The following is a 20,507-nucleotide window of genomic DNA, read 5'->3' on the forward strand; positions in this document are numbered from 1 at the left end:
AAAAATATATGCTTCATGATTATTATGAGGGATTTCAAGTAGAATTGGATCTGGTATTCATTGCAAGAAAGCAACAGCAGCTTCAAGTCCTCCTATTGCAGCCACTGGTCAGTAGAACCATAGAACCATAGAATCACAAGGTTGGAAAGGTCCTACAAGATCATCTAGTCCAACCATCCACCTGCTACCATTGCTAGCACAAGCTACTAAACCATATCTGGTAGCTCCTCATCCAGACGCCTCTTGAACACTGCCAAGGTCGTCAACTCCATCACCTCCCTGGTCAGCCATTCCAGTGTCTGACCACTCTCTGAGAGAAAAAGGTTCTCCTTATGTATAATGATATAAACCTTCCCTGGTACAACTTGTGGCCATTTCCTAAGGTCCTGTTTGTTGCTTGGGAGAAGAGGCCAAACTCATCCTCATCACAGTCTCCCTTTAGGAAGTTATAGAGTTCAATAAGCACTGGAATAGGCTTTCTAGGGAGGTGGACACATCCCTGGATACATTTTAAAACCTTTTGGATGTCATGCTCAGGGGCATGACTTAAAGGAGGGTCTATAAGGTCTCCTCTGAGCATCTTCTTCTCCAGGCTAAACAATCCCAGCTCCCTCAGCAGCTCCTCACAAGATTTATACTCCAGACCCCTCACCAGTCTCGTTGCCCTTCTCTGGACACATTCCAGGGACTCAGTGTCTTTCTTGTAGTGAGGGGCCCAAAACTGAAAGCAATACTCAAGGTGCAGCCTCATCAGTGTTGAGTACAGGGGAAAGATTAACTCCCTGCTCCTGCTGGCCACACTATTTCTGATGCAGGTCAGAATGGCAATGGCCGTCTGGGCACACTGTCTGCTCCTGTTCAGCCAAGCATCAACCAGCACCCCCAGGTCCCTTTCCTCTTCACAGTTATCCAGCCACTCAGCTCCAAGCCAATATTGCTGCATGGAGTTGTTGTGGCCTCTCATTCACCTCAGCCCAGCCATTCAGCCTATCCAGATGCCTCTGTAGGGCCTCCCTACCCTCAGACAGATGAACACCACCTCCCAGCTTGGTGTTCAAACTTACTGAGGGTACACTCAATTCCCTCATCCAGGTCATCAATGAAGATGTTAAACAAGATGGGCCCTAGAACTGACCCTCTAAATCTAAATCTCACTGAAATCTTCCTAGCGATTTCTACGACATGTGAACGTAATCCTGAGCAACGCCATAAAGAAGTGTTCATAAAGCTCCTCTTCAGATGTCACAGGGTGGCAGTTTTCTCTTCTGCATTATTAACCCATTTGGGTATTAGTCACATCCCTGCTCCCATATTGCCACTACTGTCTTCAGCTGCTTTTTCAGGTTTGACATGCTTATTTTTTTCCATGTCTTTTGTTTAGACGCGGGGCAAGGGAAAGCGGAGCGGAGACGGCACACGAAAGGAAGGAGGGCAGGGGGCTCCGGAAACTGTTATGGCTGGGGACGTTCTTAGGAGGGGTGATGCTCTGTTGTTCCATTTGCATCAGATCCACAGCGATCCATCCATTTGAATCAGGCACAATTATTTAGCTTAGTAAGGAACCCCACAATGAAGTGAGAGGGAGAAGCGCGTAATAAACTGCAATTTGAAGTGTCATCTGAGTCCCTAATTCAGATCTAGAGTCCGCACTCCTAATTGTCAGGGTCCTGGGCCGGCCGTAACTAGGCCGGCTGCACTAACGAGACAACGACTCCCAGCTGCCGCGGGGCCGCGTCCGGCCGGGCACAGCTGCGCCTCGTCGGGAGCCCCGGGCGGGGCCGCCTCCAAAGCCTCTTAAACTCCTCCGGATGCTGCTGGGAGCTACAGGTGAGTTCCTGCGGTTCTCCGTGGAAGACGGAGCGGGCTCAGTTCCTTTCGGGGGCTGATTTTAAAATAGAGCCTCGGGATTCTCTGTAATGTTCTCGTTGTGTTGTTTTGTTTCAGGCTGCTGTGAGACGTCTCGCGGTAAGGATTGGCCCAAACCAGTGAGCGGTTCTGGTAGTAAGGGGACCGTGGAGGCGGCGAGCTTTCGGGAGCCGGTAGGGTTTCGGGCTGGAGCGGGAGGCTTCCGGGCTCTTGAGGCCGGCGTGGGGCTGCAGGCGGGTTCCCCTGGCTGTTTGGAGCCGATGTTGCGTCGCTGCCCGGCTCCCTTCGCGTTCTAGGAGGGGGCTGCCGCTCAGATCCCCGAGCCCTAGCGGGGCTAGACCAGGGGAGCTCTCACCGCCCTCCCCCCCAGGTTTTTTTTGTTTGTTTGTTTTATTTTTAGCAGATGCTTCAGCATTTCTAGTTCTCATCGGTGAGAGGGATGTGGCTGTATTCCTGCAGCGTCAACGCTGCTGGGATTGAGAAACAATGCACATAAAGGGGTGCTGGAACAGAAGTTGCCTTCTTAGCAAGGGCTGTGGCTGAGCCTCTCATCAGCCCAAACTGGTGAGCTTGTGGAAGTACTTGGTAAGGTCTCTGTTCTTGGGGCTTATTTAGGGCCACTGCTTGGCTACTTCTGTGTCTTTGGGATTGGCACAGTGTTGATGCTGGGCTCCCATGTGGCTTTTAAGGAGAAGTGGCATGGAGCTGCTGCCCAGCAGCCTTAGACCAAGCAAATTTCCTCTGATATTTCCTATAGGAAAGGAAGGTGCCTGAAGACTGGAGCATAGCTGATATCACTGCAGCCTTCAGAAAGGGTGAGAGGGATGGCCTCCATGACTGTAGGTTGGTTAGCCTCATCCATTTCCGGAAGGGAAATGTAACCGCCAGGTGACTGTAAAAGAAGGAATTTCTAAGGAGCAGTTGAGGTGAATTCATGGAGGGGGAATGGTGCTGGACCCAGAGGTAGCTTTGTATTTTTTTCCTGATTGTCCAGTTAGATTAGGATCACAGAATTGTAGGGGTTGGAAGGGACCTCTAGAGATCAAGTCCAGCCCCCCTGCCTAAGCAGGCTCCCTACACCATGTCACACATGTAGGCATCCAGGCGGGTCTTGAATATCTCCAGAGAAGGAGACTCCACCACCTCCCTGGGCAGCCTGTTCCAGTGCTCCATCACCCTCACCATAAAGAAGTTCTTCTGCACATTCATGCGGAACTTCCTATGCTGTAGTTTCATCCCATTACCCCTAGTCCTGTCCCCGCGCACTACTGAAGAGACCAGCCTTGCCACTATGGCTCCCATACCTCAGGTATTTATAAACCTGGATCAAGTCCCCTCTCAGCCTTCTTTTTTCAAGGCTAAACGGACCCAGTTTCCTAAGTCTCTCCTCATAGAGGAGATGCTCCAGGCCCTTCATCATCTTTGTGGCCCTCCGCTGGACTCTTTCCAAGAGAACCCTGTCTTTTTTGCACTGGGGAGCCCAGAACTGGACACAGTATTCCAGATGAGGCCTCATCAGGACAAAGTAGAGGACCACCTCCCTTGACCTGCTAGGCACGCTCTTTTTAATACACCCCAGTATGCCATTGGCCTTTTTGGCTACAAGGGCACACTGCTGGCTCATGGCCAACCAGGACGCCCAGGTCCCTCTCTGCAGAGCTCCTCTCCAGCAGGTCTTCCCTCAGCCTTTACTGGTGCATGCAATTATTTCTACCCAGGTGCAAGACTCTATACTTGCTTTTGTTAAACCTCATCTGGTTTCTTACTGCCCAGCTCTCCAGCCTGTCCAGGTTTTGCTGAATAGCAGCACAGCCTTCAGGCGTGTCAGCCAATCCTCCTAACGTTGTGTCATCAGCAAACTTGCTGAGGGTGGCCACTATCCCTTCATCAAGGTTGTTGATGAAGATGTTGAACAAGACTGGACCCAGCACAGACCCCTGGGGGACACCACTAGTTACAGGCCTCCAGCCAGACACTGCACTGCCAATGACAACCCTCTGCACTCTGCCTGTCAGCCAATTCTCAACCCACTTCACTGTCCACTCATCTATCCCATATTTCCTCAGCTTTGTTATAAGGATGTCATAGGGGACAGTATCAAAAGCCTTACTGAAATCAAGGTAGACTACATCTACCGCCCTCCCCAGGTCCATCCAGCTAGTGACATCTTCATGAAAGGCCAGCAAGTTGGTTGAGCACGACCTCCCCTTGGTGAACCCATGCTGAGTACTCCTGATAACCTCCTTATCTCCCAGTTGGCTGGAGATTGCATCCAGCACAAGCTGTTCCATCACCTTCCCTGGAACAGAGGTGAGGCTGACTGGCCTATAGTTACCCAGGTCTTCCTTCTTGCCCTTTTTGAAGACTGGATTGACATTGGCTGTCCTCCAGTCTTCAGGCACCTCCCCAGTTCTCCAAGATCTCTGAAAGATTACAGGGAGCAGCTCAACGGCCTCCGCCAGCTCTCTCAGCACCTGCAGATGCACCCCATCAGGATTTATGGACCTTAATGTTTCCTGGGCACTCATGGACAACCTCTGCCCATTCCCCAGACTCTCTCATCAACCTCCAGGGCCTGGGATTCCTGAGAGAGAGCCCTTTCACTAAAGACAGAAGCAAAGAAGGCATTCAGTATTTCCGCTATTAGCAGAACACCTCCCCTCACTTAGTAAGGGGCCCACATTCTCCCTAGCCTTCCTTTTGCTATTAATGTATTTAAAAAAGCTGTAAAGAAGGGTGGTGAATAGGAAAATCACTACTGTTAGTGAATAAGTGATGTGCAGCTGATGGGGATGGTGCTCACAGACTTGAATGCAGAAGCTTTATGAAAACAGAGTGATGTCCTTGTGAATGGGGTGAAATAGGCTGCCTGGGGTGGTTTTGGAGTCCCCTTCCCTGGGTGATATGTGGTAGGGAAGTGGGACTGGATGATCTGCTGAGGGACCTTTTAATTCTGTACAGCTGTGTTTTGGATCTCATTTCAGGGTGTGAGGAAAACAGTTGAGAAAATAAAGGAGGGAGAATGCCAGGATTTTTGGATTCCAAATCCAGAAGCATTCGATTCTGCGAAGCAGTGCGAAACAACGTATTCGCATCCGTCTCACGGTTCTCCTGCACGTTTTTTCTCCGCGTTGAGCACCAGTCTGCAATCTCCGCTAGTTCCGGTAGAGGGCAATACAATAAAGCCATTTATAAAAGGCTCTTACCGGCCGTTGCCTTGACTAACTCCTACAGAGCGCCTTAGGCTTTTTTGTTCTGGATTGGTGTTCTAATGCCAAATATTTACACTTTTCTTTTGCTATTTTTGCTATTCACTGCTTTGGAAGGCCTCGGATACACAGAGATATCCAGCAAGATCTGCTTGCCTCCACTGCCAGCCCTGAAATGAGGTCTGGGAAGGGGTGAGTCCTGGCTCCACCACTCCCATGCACTCAGCTGCGCTGCATGTACCCAAGCTCCCTAAGGTTGAGCCTGCTTTTCCTCCAGGTGCTGCATCACTGTTTAAAGCCCTGACGCTGCATTTTCCCCTGCAGACTGTTATTTTACATAACAAAACCGATTTTCCATTAAAAAGGAAGAAACAAGACATGCTATTGTTGATTTAATGATACAAAAGGTAAGCTTCCAAAACTTGAGACTACACCTGATTCTAGATTAAACAACAAAACTGCAGCCTTGTGTGCAATTAATTCCACAGGGCTATGGAAATTTTTTCCTGAATACCTTCGTCTGACAGGTGACTGACAAAGCCCTTAAGCTCTCTAGCTCTCAGGAGCTAAATTTGTGAGCAAATTCTTTTCCCCTGGTATCTCTGACAGTTTCAAATAAAGCACAAGCTGAATTCCCACGCATGCATGTCTAGGAAGCCAAAGAGAAAGTCAGATAAGTTCTACACTACTAAAACGTTGTACAACCAAAGCAGCAACAACAGCAAAAAGAGGCTGTTCCAGTAGTATCACTGTGTCAGAAAGTCCAATAGTGCTGGTAGACATACTGCTGAGTATCAACACTATGGAGTATCCTTCAAACTTCTAAAAGATGCTGCAGTACCATTTTCAATCTACGCCACATGAGTTTTAGTCAAAAGAAAGAATGGACATGCTGGGATAAGGAAATGCTTCAGCAAGAGTTGAAGTAGTGCCTGGAAATCTTCTCAGTTCTATCAACACAGAATATAAAATCTACAAAATTACAACAGGAATGCTTTGTGGGATTTCCTGCCCTGAGTCATCAGATATCACATACATTTTAATTTAGGAATCACTCTTGTTACCAAAATACAGAGGGAAAAATCAGACGGGTTTTGTTATTTGAATGTCAGTCAGACAGGCCTTTAACTTCAGCACATGTAATATGACACTAACAGGAAAAAAAGAGGTCATTTTGCAGTGACTTGCTGTGCAAAACTGTTTGTGGTTCTAAGGTTATGCTCTAAAGCACAGCATCATAAAGAATATCTTTGTTAACAAAATTTTTTAAATTAAATTATAGTTCATTAGAAAATTATACTTCAAGCTCTGAACATAACAACAGCAACCAATTTTTTTTCTTACTGTCACTTGTACCACCCCTTCTTCCACTTTATTGCTGCCCTCTTTCCAACCCAAAGGAATCCCTTTGTAGCACAGTTAATTTCATACCCTAATGACAGTAACTACTAAGACAACTTCTTGCCATTACTATCGCCACCATCCCAGACAGCCATCTCTCCTTATACACTCAGAGAGTGAGGAATGAGAAATGGGTTGTCAGCTATGAGCCTTCTACAGTCAGGAACGCTTCAGATCCAGCAAAAGAATGAGATGCTTGGAAGATGTACAGAGGGGCAGCAAATCTGATCTCAAAGTACAAGAATCACCTGGAACCTGATAAAATGAGCCTAAGTTTTAGGAAACTAGGTGCTTTCCTCCATTTACATCTTATGAAAGCTCTGGGACATCATTTTTACTAGAAAATCTTAGATTTTGAAAAAGTAACTAAATCAATCCATGGGCCCTGCACTCAGTAAAAATTTCTATCCAGGTTCATGCAGACCTCAGATCAAGCTAATGTTAATTACTGCTACAAAATTAGCAGTCGCTTTGGGTCAGCTTTCCTCATTGTTTGCAATATTTCTCTCTGTATCTGAAAAACAAAGCTCTCGAGGTTCTATATGGTGTGATCCAATAAACTTCCAGTGGGTTTGTTAAAAGCTGCTGTTCATTAGAAGGAAAACAACAAAAAGTTTTCTTTATTAAAGATCAAATGTCTTGCCATCTGCTTAGACCTTACATGCTCCTTTTTTTCATCTTTTCCTGAATAACTTGGTTTAACAAACACCGATTCACTTTACTATGTATACCATATTCTTTTGTACTGTAAAAGCTAAAAGGAAATAAAGCAAGGCAAAATCAGTTATGATTTCTGCAATGCACACTTAAAGCTTCTTGCACTTCCCAAAGTCAAAGGGGAACATAAGAATTTAATACCTTATTACTACCAAGTCTTAATAATCTAACTCAAATACAAGTAAGAGCTACCCTTATTTCACTTGGAATGCATCTTAATTGCTAAACACAGAAAAGTCTCAGGAGCAGTTCATTTAAAATCTATGCAGAGAAATACCTTATTTTCTGTGGCATTTCTCTGCCTCATCCCTGTGATGCTTCCCTGGGTCCTAATGCTGATGCTGCCAACTTTGCACAGCAGGTGCGTGTTTTCTGTGCAGTGGCAAGAACGTAGGCCTTCTCTCCTGGAATATGCTTGGGTTTATCTGAATATGCTTTCTGAATACCACCTTTTTTCTCTTCACAGGTTTTGAGGTAAAGGCTGTGAAAACTGGTGGCATGCATTTTCTGTTTTTCCTGAAGAGATATGCAATAAGCAGATCATCTCGCCATTCTTTCCATTCCTTGAGGGCTAAATGACCATAGAACATGGCTTTTTTGTTTTCTTTTCAATATATATGGTGATTTTCCCTTACAAGTCAGGCTCTGGCAGGTCTAACATCATGTGGCTAAGTACACATTTGGGATGTATGTAGAATGCAGAGACATCGCTCCCACACATAATTTCTATCTATCTAGTCTGCTAGAATATACAGAATCATCTCTGTAGCATTATTTCCAAATTTTCAAGACCTATCACTTATAAACTCATTTTTCAATGAAAGCCATCAAATGAGAGTGATTTGTTTATCGAGGAGTCACTTAGATTGTCAGACTATAGAAATTCATACACTATCTCAGTTTAACGTTCTCAATTTCTAGTTCACCCTCAAAAAAGTTCAACCCCCCTTCTGCCTAGGTTCTAAATTATGCAGTAATTTAGACAGACTTCTTACAGCCATTTAAGGTTTAGTGGATTTACAACAGCAACCAGAAAACCTTCAGAACTTCATTACAGGTAGCAGTCCTAGCATTAAGATGCTTATCAAAACATAACACTGCTACTACCTTTGCGTTAACTTATCCTTCTAGCTCTTGTAGATGTCCCAGTTGCCGGAATCGTTATTTTAACGTTCTTTTTAACCCACACTCTTTCTTAGACAGCAGCAAGTTTCACTTCCTCCCACCCTCCCACCTCATCTCTTCTCTCACCTGTGAAGCTGAGGAATGAGCCAAAACCTGCATAGAGCAAAACTAACTGCCAAATGAACCACAGCATTAGAGAAGCAAATTCACCAGAATATTAATCAAAGGAGGTTGGAAATACAGAGAGCTGTTGGAGAGGGTCCAGGGGAGGGCCACAAAAATGATCAGGAGGCTAAAGCACATTCCCTACAAAGACAGGCTGAGGGAGCAGGGCTTCTTCAGGCAGAAGAAGGCTCCAGGGAGATCTCACTGTGGCCCTGCAGTACCCAAAGGTAGCCTATGAACAGCAGGGGAGCCAGCCCTTCAAAAGGGTAGGTAACAGCAGAAAAAGGGGAATTAGACTTAAGATGAGGGAAAAAAGATTTAGGATGGGAGTCAGGGGGAAGTAATTTACTGCGAGTGATACAGTGCTGGAAAAAGCTGTCGAGAAAGGCGGGGGAGATCCCTGTCATGGGATGTCTTCAAGGCCAGGTTGGATGGGGCCATGGGGAAACCTGATAAGTATCAAACAGGAATGCTAATGGCACTGCCAGTGGCAGAGGGAATGAAGAATCACTGGTCCTTGAAGTTCCTTCCAACCCTTGCCATTCTGATACTGAGACAGAGGATGGCAGAAAATTAAACCAGAAAAAAAAAAGAGGCTTAAAGAAACCAAAGGATGAATTTACTAACAAAATTCAATACATGCAGAAGATTAACAGAAGAAAGCACCAGAAGACCAACATAAATAAATTTAATCTCAAAAAAACACTTTCCAAAATGGGAGCAATCAAGTCTTACAAACACATAAGAAGTAAGGCAGCAAAATATCAAAGCGAAGAAAAAAAGATTCACAGGAAACTTCTTTCAACTTCATGAAGGCTCCAGAATCCCAAAATACCACACTACAGCTACATTCTTCTGCAGCAGCTCCTGAAACAGAAGCAAGGTGAACATTGCACCAGTGGAGCGGCAAGCCCCCACACGAACGCAAAGGCTAACAAAGCATTGCAAAGGAACATGGCAACACAGGCAAGGAATGCCACGCGCTCGCAAGCCCCCAACCCCACCCCAATTCATCCCCGCAAAAAGCACCACTCGGAGAAGCTTTTCTCACCTCACTGACTCACGGCGGTCTTCCAGACGGTGCTGCGGGGGATCACAGAGGCGGGCAGACTGGGCAAATGGGGCTGGGCACACAAAAAGCAGCGGCCAAAGAGTCAGCTTCCCCGCTTACAGGGGACCCCCAGCCACTGCCTGCATTGCAAAGGGCCCGGGACTGCGGGGCACACTTGCTCCCTGAATTACAGGGCGGCCCCCACCCCTACGGCCAAGGGAGGCTCCTTCTCTCCCAGTCCGGCGCCCCACTAACGGGGCGGTCAACCTACACAGGCTGCCAGCAGAGCACTAGCGCTCACACACCCAGAGCCTGATTACAGGCGGGTGGACGACACCCCTGGAGCCACAGAGCCCGGTTTCCCCCCCAGCGGCAGGAACAACTCTCGGAAGCCAGGCAGCGGGGCAAAACGGCCAAAGACCGCAGTTGGGATCCCAGACCTGATTCCAGGGAGGGCACAAAGCCCAACCCCACATCTCGCAGCCCCGTGCCTCTGAAAGGCCGGGGCCACCTTCCCGCCCGAGTACGGGGGGCCTCTCAGAATGCAGCTCACCAAGCACACACGGGGGGCACGCGCAGCCCTGCCTACAGGACGGTACCCCCACATCCCACCCTCCCCAAGAAGCCCCGGGGAGCGCGAGGCTCCCGCCAACGCCTGAGCTACAGGCTGGCCCGCCCGGCAGCAGCAGAACACCACCAACGTCTTGTTTTTGGGAGCCCAGGGACCAACCTCGACCCGCCGAGCGGGGAGGTCACCTCACACGCTAACAACAGCTAACAGCACACTAACAGCACCTCAACCTGCACCCTCTGACGGGACAGGGAGGGGTCATTCCCACCAACTGGATGGCTAGAGCAGCCGGCTGCAACGCCACAGACACCCCACACCTGATTACAGGGCGGGCAGGCCGCTCGGGGGACAGGGGGCCGGAAGCTTGGGACACATACCTCGACTACAGGGCTGTCACGCCGCCAGCAGAACAGGCGGCCACACAAGGACAGGCCCAAGCCCTGGATACAGGGTGGCCTCGGCCACAGAACTACCACGTGGCTCTGATCTGAACTAAGTAAAAGGGAGGAAAGACAGCACACTCGCTGCGCTCGTGGCACTAAGAGGGAACACCCCTTCTGCGGCATGCACCAAAGTCCTCCGTTCCGCCCCGGGAAGTCGGAGCTAAGCTGCAGCCATCTTTGTGGAGGCCTAAAGGGAAAGCTCAGTCGCTCAGTCACTCCACAAACACACACAAGGAAAGGAAGGGCAACACGCACACACAGGCGCGACTTTCCGGAAGGGAAGGACAACGCGGCACAGCCAATCCCTGGGAACAGACCCGCAACCACGAGCAACAGACAAGAGCCTGTGACCTATCCCTAGCCTGCACGGAGGCCACAGACCTCAACGTGCCAAGGGGCTTCCCAGATAAAGCCAAAGGCCAAATGCCGTGACGCACACCCCGAGTACGGGGCCGTCGCATTGAAGGGCCACCACCAGGCAACGATGCCGAGGGGCCAGCGGAGGAAGAGGGGCAGAGAAGCGGCACTATACCCTGCTTACAGGGCGGCCGCGGGGTCCGGCGGGCTCCATTTCCCACTCAGGTGCGGAGAGGTGGCTCTCGCCCTCCGTTACAGGGGGCCACACTCCCCAGGCAGCCAAGGAGCAGCAAGGCAAAAGGCCAACTACAGAAAAAAAGACCCGAGCCCTGATTACAGGGAGGTCGCCCAGCACAAAACCGGCCTGGAAACCTATGGCGCCGGCAACGCTTGACTCAGATGTGACTATGTCCCCGCTAACAGGACAGGTGCTTTGCCCAGGGTGCCTTTCTCCTTCCCCCCCGCGTCTGCACGCTTCCGCTTCCTCTTCTTGATGGCTTCTGACTCCCAGGTCCGCGCGCCGCTCCTTCTTTCTTCTGCAGCAGCTCCTGAAACAGAAGCAAGGAGAACGTTGCACCAGCGGAGCGGCAAGCCCCCACACGAACGCAAAGGCTAACAAAGCATTGCAAACGAACACGGCAACACAGGCAAGGAATGCCACGCGCTCGCAACCCCCCAACCCCACCCCAATTCATCCCCGCAGAAAGCACCACTCGGAGAAGCTTTTCTCACCTCACTGACTCACGGCGGTCTTCCAGACGGTGCTGCGGGGGATCACAGAGGCGGGCAGACTGGGCAAATGGGGCTGGGCACACAAAAAGCAGCGGCCAAAGAGTCAGCTTCCCCGCTTACAGGGGACCCCCAGCCACTGCCTGCATTGCAAAGGGCCCGGGACTGCGGGGCACACTTGCTCCCTGAATTACAGGGCGGCCCCCACCCCTACGGCCAAGGGAGGCTCCTTCTCTCCCAGTCCGGCGCCCCACTAACGGGGCGGTCAACCTACACAGGCTGCCAGCAGAGCACTAGCGCTCACACACCCAGAGCCTGATTACAGGCGGGTGGACGACACCCCTGGAGCCACAGAGCCCGGTTTCCCCCCCAGCGGCAGGAACAACTCTCGGAAGCCAGGCAGCGGGGCAAAACGGCCAAAGACCGCAGTTGGGATCCCAGACCTGATTCCAGGGAGGGCACAAAGCCCAACCCCACATCTCGCAGCCCCGTGCCTCTGAAAGGCCGGGGCCACCTTCCCGCCCGAGTACGGGGGGCCTCTCAGAATGCAGCTCACCAAGCACACACGGGGGGCACGCGCAGCCCTGCCTACAGGACGGTACCCCCACATCCCACCCTCCCCAAGAAGCCCCGGGGAGCGCGAGGCTCCCGCCAACGCCTGAGCTACAGGCTGGCCCGCCCGGCAGCAGCAGAACACCACCAACGTCTTGTTTTTGGGAGCCCAGGGACCAACCTCGACCCGCCGAGCGGGGAGGTCACCTCACACGCTAACAACAGCTAACAGCACACTAACAGCACCTCAACCTGCACCCTCTGACGGGACAGGGAGGGGTCATTCCCACCAACTGGATGGCTAGAGCAGCCGGCTGCAACGCCACAGACACCCCACACCTGATTACAGGGCGGGCAGGCCGCTCGGGGGACAGGGGGCCGGAAGCTTGGGACACATACCTCGACTACAGGGCTGTCACGCCGCCAGCAGAACAGGCGGCCACACAAGGACAGGCCCAAGCCCTGGATACAGGGTGGCCTCGGCCACAGAACTACCACGTGGCTCTGATCTGAACTAAGTAAAAGGGAGGAAAGACAGCACACTCGCTGCGCTCGTGGCACTAAGAGGGAACACCCCTTCTGCGGCATGCACCAAAGTCCTCCGTTCCGCCCCGGGAAGTCGGAGCTAAGCTGCAGCCATCTTTGTGGAGGCCTAAAGGGAAAGCTCAGTCGCTCAGTCACTCCACAAACACACACAAGGAAAGGAAGGGCAACACGCACACACAGGCGCGACTTTCCGGAAGGGAAGGACAACGCGGCACAGCCAATCCCTGGGAACAGACCCGCAACCACGAGCAACAGACAAGAGCCTGTGACCTATCCCTAGCCTGCACGGAGGCCACAGACCTCAACGTGCCAAGGGGCTTCCCAGATAAAGCCAAAGGCCAAATGCCGTGACGCACACCCCGAGTACGGGGCCGTCGCATTGAAGGGCCACCACCAGGCAACGATGCCGAGGGGCCAGCGGAGGAAGAGGGGCAGAGAAGCGGCACTATACCCTGCTTACAGGGCGGCCGCGGGGTCCGGCGGGCTCCATTTCCCACTCAGGTGCGGAGAGGTGGCTCTCGCCCTCCGTTACAGGGGGCCACACTCCCCAGGCAGCCAAGGAGCAGCAAGGCAAAAGGCCAACTACAGAAAAAAAGACCCGAGCCCTGATTACAGGGAGGTCGCCCAGCACAAAACCGGCCTGGAAACCTATGGCGCCGGCAACGCTTGACTAAGATGTGACTATGCCCCCGCTAACAGGACAGGTGCTTTGCCCAGGGTGCCTTTCTCCTTCCCCCCCGCGTCTGCACGCTTCCGCTTCCTCTTCTTGATGGCTTCTGACTCCCAGGTCCGCGCGCCGCTCCTTCTTTCTTCTGCAGCAGCTCCTGAAACAGAAGCAAGGAGAACGTTGCACCAGCGGAGCGGCAAGCCCCCACACGAACGCAAAGGCTAACAAAGCATTGCAAACGAACACGGCAACACAGGCAAGGAATGCCACGCGCTCGCAACCCCCCAACCCCACCCCAATTCATCCCCGCAGAAAGCACCACTCGGAGAAGCTTTTCTCACCTCACTGACTCACGGCGGTCTTCCAGACGGTGCTGCGGGGGATCACAGAGGCGGGCAGACTGGGCAAATGGGGCTGGGCACACAAAAAGCAGCGGCCAAAGAGTCAGCTTCCCCGCTTACAGGGGACCCCCAGCCACTGCCTGCATTGCAAAGGGCCCGGGACTGCGGGGCACACTTGCTCCCTGAATTACAGGGCGGCCCCCACCCCTACGGCCAAGGGAGGCTCCTTCTCTCCCAGTCCGGCGCCCCACTAACGGGGCGGTCAACCTACACAGGCTGCCAGCAGAGCACTAGCGCTCACACACCCAGAGCCTGATTACAGGCGGGTGGACGACACCCCTGGAGCCACAGAGCCCGGTTTCCCCCCCAGCGGCAGGAACAACTCTCGGAAGCCAGGCAGCGGGGCAAAACGGCCAAAGACCGCAGTTGGGATCCCAGACCTGATTCCAGGGAGGGCACAAAGCCCAACCCCACATCTCGCAGCCCCGTGCCTCTGAAAGGCCGGGGCCACCTTCCCGCCCGAGTACGGGGGGCCTCTCAGAATGCAGCTCACCAAGCACACACGGGGGGCACGCGCAGCCCTGCCTACAGGACGGTACCCCCACATCCCACCCTCCCCAAGAAGCCCCGGGGAGCGCGAGGCTCCCGCCAACGCCTGAGCTACAGGCTGGCCCGCCCGGCAGCAGCAGAACACCACCAACGTCTTGTTTTTGGGAGCCCAGGGACCAACCTCGACCCGCCGAGCGGGGAGGTCACCTCACACGCTAACAACAGCTAACAGCACACTAACAGCACCTCAACCTGCACCCTCTGACGGGACAGGGAGGGGTCATTCCCACCAACTGGATGGCTAGAGCAGCCGGCTGCAACGCCACAGACACCCCACACCTGATTACAGGGCGGGCAGGCCGCTCGGGGGACAGGGGGCCGGAAGCTTGGGACACATACCTCGACTACAGGGCTGTCACGCCGCCAGCAGAACAGGCGGCCACACAAGGACAGGCCCAAGCCCTGGATACAGGGTGGCCTCGGCCACAGAACTACCACGTGGCTCTGATCTGAACTAAGTAAAAGGGAGGAAAGACAGCACACTCGCTGTGCTCGTGGCACTAAGAGGGAACACCCCTTCTGCGGCATGCACCAAAGTCCTCCGTTCCGCCCCGGGAAGTCGGAGCTAAGCTGCAGCCATCTTTGTGGAGGCCTAAAGGGAAAGCTCAGTCGCTCAGTCACTCCACAAACACACACAAGGAAAGGAAGGGCAACACGCACACACAGGCGCGACTTTCCGGAAGGGAAGGACAACGCGGCACAGCCAATCCCTGGGAACAGACCCGCAACCACGAGCAACAGACAAGAGCCTGTGACCTATCCCTAGCCTGCACGGAGGCCACAGACCTCAACGTGCCAAGGGGCTTCCCAGATAAAGCCAAAGGCCAAATGCCGTGACGCACACCCCGAGTACGGGGCCGTCGCATTGAAGGGCCACCACCAGGCAACGATGCCAAGGGGCCAGCGGAGGAAGAGGGGCAGAGAAGCGGCACTATACCCTGCTTACAGGGCGGCCGCGGGGTCCGGCGGGCTCCATTTCCCACTCAGGTGCGGAGAGGTGGCTCTCGCCCTCCGTTACAGGGGGCCACACTCCCCAGGCAGCCAAGGAGCAGCAAGGCAAAAGGCCAACTACAGAAAAAAAGACCCGAGCCCTGATTACAGGGAGGTCGCCCAGCACAAAACCGGCCTGGAAACCTATGGCGCCGGCAACGCTTGACTAAGATGTGACTATGCCCCCGCTAACAGGACAGGTGCTTTGCCCAGGGTGCCTTTCTCCTTCCCCCCCGCGTCTGCACGCTTCCGCTTCCTCTTCTTGATGGCTTCTGACTCCCAGGTCCGCGCGCCGCTCCTTCTTTCTTCTGCAGCAGCTCCTGAAACAGAAGCAAGGAGAACGTTGCACCAGCGGAGCGGCAAGCCCCCACACGAACGCAAAGGCTAACAAAGCATTGCAAACGAACACGGCAACACAGGCAAGGAATGCCACGCGCTCGCAACCCCCCAACCCCACCCCAACTCATCCCCGCAAAAAGCACCACTCGGAGAAGCTTTTCTCACCTCACTGACTCACGGCGGTCTTCCAGACGGTGCTGCGGGGGATCACAGAGGCGGGCAGACTGGGCAAATGGGGCTGGGCACACAAAAAGCAGCGGCCAAAGAGTCAGCTTCCCCGCTTACAGGGGACCCCCAGCCACTGCCTGCATTGCAAAGGGCCCGGGACTGCGGGGCACACTTGCTCCCTGAATTACAGGGCGGCCCCCACCCCTACGGCCAAGGGAGGCTCCTTCTCTCCCAGTCCGGCGCCCCACTAACGGGGCGGTCAACCTACACAGGCTGCCAGCAGAGCACTAGCGCTCACACACCCAGAGCCTGATTACAGGCGGGTGGACGACACCCCTGGAGCCACAGAGCCCGGTTTCCCCCCCAGCGGCAGGAACAACTCTCGGAAGCCAGGCAGCGGGGCAAAACGGCCAAAGACCGCAGTTGGGATCCCAGACCTGATTCCAGGGAGGGCACAAAGCCCAACCCCACATCTCGCAGCCCCGTGCCTCTGAAAGGCCGGGGCCACCTTCCCGCCCGAGTACGGGGGGCCTCTCAGAATGCAGCTCACCAAGCACACACGGGGGGCACGCGCAGCCCTGCCTACAGGACGGTACCCCCACATCCCACCCTCCCCAAGAAGCCCCGGGGAGCGCGAGGCTCCCGCCAACGCCTGAGCTACAGGCTGGCCCGCCCGGCAGCAGCAGAACACCACCAACGTCTTGTTTTTGGGAGCCCAGGGACCAACCTCGACCCGCCGAGCGGGGAGGTCACCTCACACGCTAACAACAGCTAACAGCACACTAACAGCACCTCAACCTGCACCCTCTGACGGGACAGGGAGGGGTCATTCCCACCAACTGGATGGCTAGAGCAGCCGGCTGCAACGCCACAGACACCCCACACCTGATTACAGGGTGGGCAGGCCGCTCGGGGGACAGGGGGCCGGAAGCTTGGGACACATACCTCGACTACAGGGCTGTCACGCCGCCAGCAGAACAGGCGGCCACACAAGGACAGGCCCAAGCCCTGGATACAGGGTGGCCTCGGCCACAGAACTACCACGTGGCTCTGATCTGAACTAAGTAAAAGGGAGGAAAGACAGCACACTCGCTGCGCTCGTGGCACTAAGAGGGAACACCCCTTCTGCGGCATGCACCAAAGTCCTCCGTTCCGCCCCGGGAAGTCGGAGCTAAGCTGCAGCCATCTTTGTGGAGGCCTAAAGGGAAAGCTCAGTCGCTCAGTCACTCCACAAACACACACAAGGAAAGGAAGGGCAACACGCACACACAGGCGCGACTTTCCGGAAGGGAAGGACAACGCGGCACAGCCAATCCCTGGGAACAGACCCGCAACCACGAGCAACAGACAAGAGCCTGTGACCTATCCCTAGCCTGCACGGAGGCCACAGACCTCAACGTGCCAAGGGGCTTCCCAGATAAAGCCAAAGGCCAAATGCCGTGACGCACACCCCGAGTACGGGGCCATCGCATTGAAGGGCCACCTCCAGGCAACGATGCCAAGGGGCCAGCGGAGGAAGAGGGGCAGAGAAGCGGCACTATACCCTGCTTACAGGGCGGCCGCGGGGTCCGGCGGGCTCCATTTCCCACTCAGGTGCGGAGAGGTGGCTCTCGCCCTCCGTTACAGGGGGCCACACTCCCCAGGCAGCCAAGGAGCAGCAAGGCAAAAGGCCAACTACAGAAAAAAAGACCCGAGCCCTGATTACAGGGAGGTCGCCCAGCACAAAACCGGCCTGGAAACCTATGGCGCCGGCAACGCTTGACTCAGATGTGACTATGCCCCCGCTAACAGGACAGGTGCTTTGCCCAGGGTGCCTTTCTCCTTCCCCCCCGCGTCTGCACGCTTCCGCTTCCTCTTCTTGATGGCTTCTGACTCCCAGGTCCGCGCGCCGCTCCTTCTTTCTTCTGCAGCAGCTCCTGAAACAGAAGCAAGGAGAACGTTGCACCAGCGGAGCGGCAAGCCCCCACACGAACGCAAAGGCTAACAAAGCATTGCAAACGAACACGGCAACACAGGCAAGGAATGCCACGCGCTCGCAACCCCCCAACCCCACCCCAACTCATCCCCGCAAAAAGCACCACTCGGAGAAGCTTTTCTCACCTCACTGACTCACGGCGGTCTTCCAGACGGTGCTGCGGGGGATCACAGAGGTGGACAGACTGGGCTAATGGGGTCCCCAGCCACTGCCTCTACTTATACGACTCTAGTTGTCACCAATGCAATTTTTATTTATGTTGTCTTTTTTTTTTTTTTTTTTTTTTTTTTTAAATATCTGCTTTTCTTTGAACTTAATGTGCCACCTGTGAGAGGGAGGTTCTTCTGCCCAGCTATCGTATCCTGTCTTTTCTCTTTTTCAAGATTCGCAGTTGCATAAATCCATCTTACTTTCTCATTCTCCACTCTCTTGTACCCTACCCATTGTATGTAAAAAGTGTGACTACTAACTTGTAACGCATACTACCACTGATTGTCTTAAAATGGAATAAATAATATGATATCCAATCAGCACCACAACACCAGACACGTTTACTTTATTAGATCTGCTTGTTGAGCGTCGTACCATCGTGGCTGCTCACCAGGCTTGGTGCACTTCTCCCTCCCTCACACCGAAGCCCCAAGCAATGCACTCAGAAATCCCGCCTCACCAAGTCCCACCCAACAGAAACCGCCCGCCCCACCCTCGTCGGATCTTGCGATGCGGCTCCGGCCAACCCCCCCCGTCGGAGCCCGCGCCGAGGTCCCCGCCTCCGCCGACCCGCCCCCCCCGTCTGATCCCGCGACACCGCCCCGGCCGCCGCCCCCTTCCCCCCCCGTCGGATCCCGCCACGCATCTCCAGCCGCCCCCCTCCCCGTCGGATCCCGCGCCGCGGCTCCGGGCACCCCCCGTTCCCGTCCCCGTCCCCGTCCCCCCCCACCCCCCGTCGGAGCTCGCCACGCGGCCCCATCCCCATCTCATACCCACCCGCACCTCGGCTTGTCTCTCTCCCCTTCAAGCCTCAGCCCGAATTCGCCGCACTCCAGCCCCACCGCACCTCACCTCTGCCGACCGCTTGTCGTCCTTCTCGTCATCCTCGTCCTTCTCGTCGTCTTTCCCTCAGCGCGTCCCGTCTGCTCTCACGCGCTGAGGTAATCGCGTCACACACCTGTCCGCCCGCGCGCCTTATATAGATGTCCCGCCAGCCAATAGGAGCCCAGAACTCCGCGGTCGGTTCCCGCCTCTTTCGCTCCCCGCCTCTTCTCTCCTCACCTCAGCCTTCCCGCCCTTTCTCTCTCGACGCGGGCAGGGCCGGGGTCACCTGTAGGTCACGCCCCCCTGGCGGGCGGTGCTGCTCGTTACCTCAGGGCAGAGCCGCCCCACAGCTGAGCTCAGCTCAAAGCGGGCACCGGGCAGAGCTGCCTGTGGGGCACCCGTTTTTTCCATTGCAGTCTTCCTTTTAACAGCCACACACACATCTGGTGTTCCTTCCTGACTAGCAGATGCCCACAAATGTAATTAAAATTAAGACGTATATATATTTCTAGAGAGTTCTTCACAGAGGTGCCTCCCACCCCCTACAGAAAAATCCCTTCAGTGCCTGGGGAAAAAGGGTGCAAAAAGCTGATACCTGAAGTAGAAAGGACGCAATTCATTTGCCAACTCAGGATTTTTTTGTTTACAGAGCTGCTTATATTTTATAACTCATTTACTCCCCATGGTTGGAAATGCTCATCTAATGGCTATGCATTGCAGCATGTTTTCTGCAACACAGTATCAGTGATCCTCTAAAGGGATTTTTCAGGCAAACACATCATCATCACAGAGGTTCTCCTCATCATATTATAAGGTAGTAATTTTGTCACAGTATATAACATTAGTGATCGTATTCCTCCAGTTCCATCACTCTTCCTATTGCCTGTAGTTATGTTCCATCACAAATCAGTTTGCAAATCTTTGAGTGAAGGTAGAGGGGAACACCTGGAGAACTTCTCACATTCTTATATTTCCATTTTATAATACCTTCTAAAGGGGAACAGTTCAGATAGATTAGCTTAGGAGGCCATCTACTCTGTTTTGTGGATATGACTGACTCATCAGAGACTTCCAGACGCAAAAACTGCAATGATGACTAGATGGATGAAAATAAACTCTGAGGCACTTGGAATTCCTGACATCAACTGAATTTAAACTGACCAAACAGATTTCCTTCTCATTTGTTTTTGTTCAAAATGGTAGTCCTTACTAGCACTTTTGGGAAGGCACTCAGTAAATACAGAAGACTGAAAAAGTATTGTCTACTTTGGCTTTCCTTACAATACATAAATACATAAAGAAAGAAAAAATGAAGTCTGGTTCTGCAGATAGGTTGTACATAGAAAAGCATGGTTATAATCTCAAAAAAAGAACAACTTTTCCCAGGATATATAGGGAATATATATATTATTTTTATATATATACTTATATATTTATATAAGTAGTGGGGGTATTAGCACAGCACTTCACCCATCATCATCTGCCATAGTCTCTTCCATTGTGCAAGACAAAGATTTAGATGTCTAAGTTCCTCTGTGCCAGCCCATCGCATCCCTAAATACACTGGAGTAGCAGAAATGATGCCACACAGAGTAGATGTCTACTACTACTCATCAGGTCTTCCTTCAATTTTTACTAAATAACATAAAAC

At 53.1% G+C, this 20,507-nt stretch overlaps 3 long non-coding RNA genes across 4 annotated transcripts; 1 reads left to right on the forward strand and 2 right to left on the reverse strand.

The window, feature by feature from the left end:
* Positions 1-1,833: 1,833 nt before the first annotated feature.
* LOC146759977 (uncharacterized) lies at positions 1,834-5,066 on the forward strand. Its single transcript, XR_014948901.1, has 2 exons — positions 1,834-1,965; positions 2,270-5,066. It is a non-coding gene; the product is annotated as an uncharacterized LOC146759977 (long non-coding RNA).
* A 4,088-nt stretch (positions 5,067-9,154) lies between these two features.
* Positions 9,155-11,079, reverse strand: LOC146759978 (uncharacterized). The gene is made up of 2 exons (XR_014948900.1): positions 9,535-11,079; positions 9,155-9,350 (listed from the first exon to the last, which is right to left on the reverse strand). It is a non-coding gene; the product is annotated as an uncharacterized LOC146759978 (long non-coding RNA).
* Positions 11,080-11,316: 237 nt separating this feature from the next.
* LOC146759979 (uncharacterized) lies at positions 11,317-19,040 on the reverse strand. 2 transcript variants are annotated; one of them, XR_014948899.1, is made up of 5 exons: positions 18,884-19,040; positions 15,844-17,762; positions 13,741-15,659; positions 11,638-13,556; positions 11,317-11,453 (listed from the first exon to the last, which is right to left on the reverse strand). It is a non-coding gene; the product is annotated as an uncharacterized LOC146759979 (long non-coding RNA). The 2 variants fall into 2 exon arrangements; XR_014948898.1 differs by lacking the exon at positions 18,884-19,040 and adding an exon at positions 17,947-18,091.
* Positions 19,041-20,507: the final 1,467 nt, after the last annotated feature.

The sequence above is a fragment of the Coturnix japonica genome, chromosome 8 (assembly GCF_054131305.1).
Source record: "Coturnix japonica strain WE chromosome 8, WE-NBRP24, whole genome shotgun sequence".
Lineage (NCBI taxonomy): Eukaryota > Metazoa > Chordata > Aves > Galliformes > Phasianidae > Coturnix > Coturnix japonica.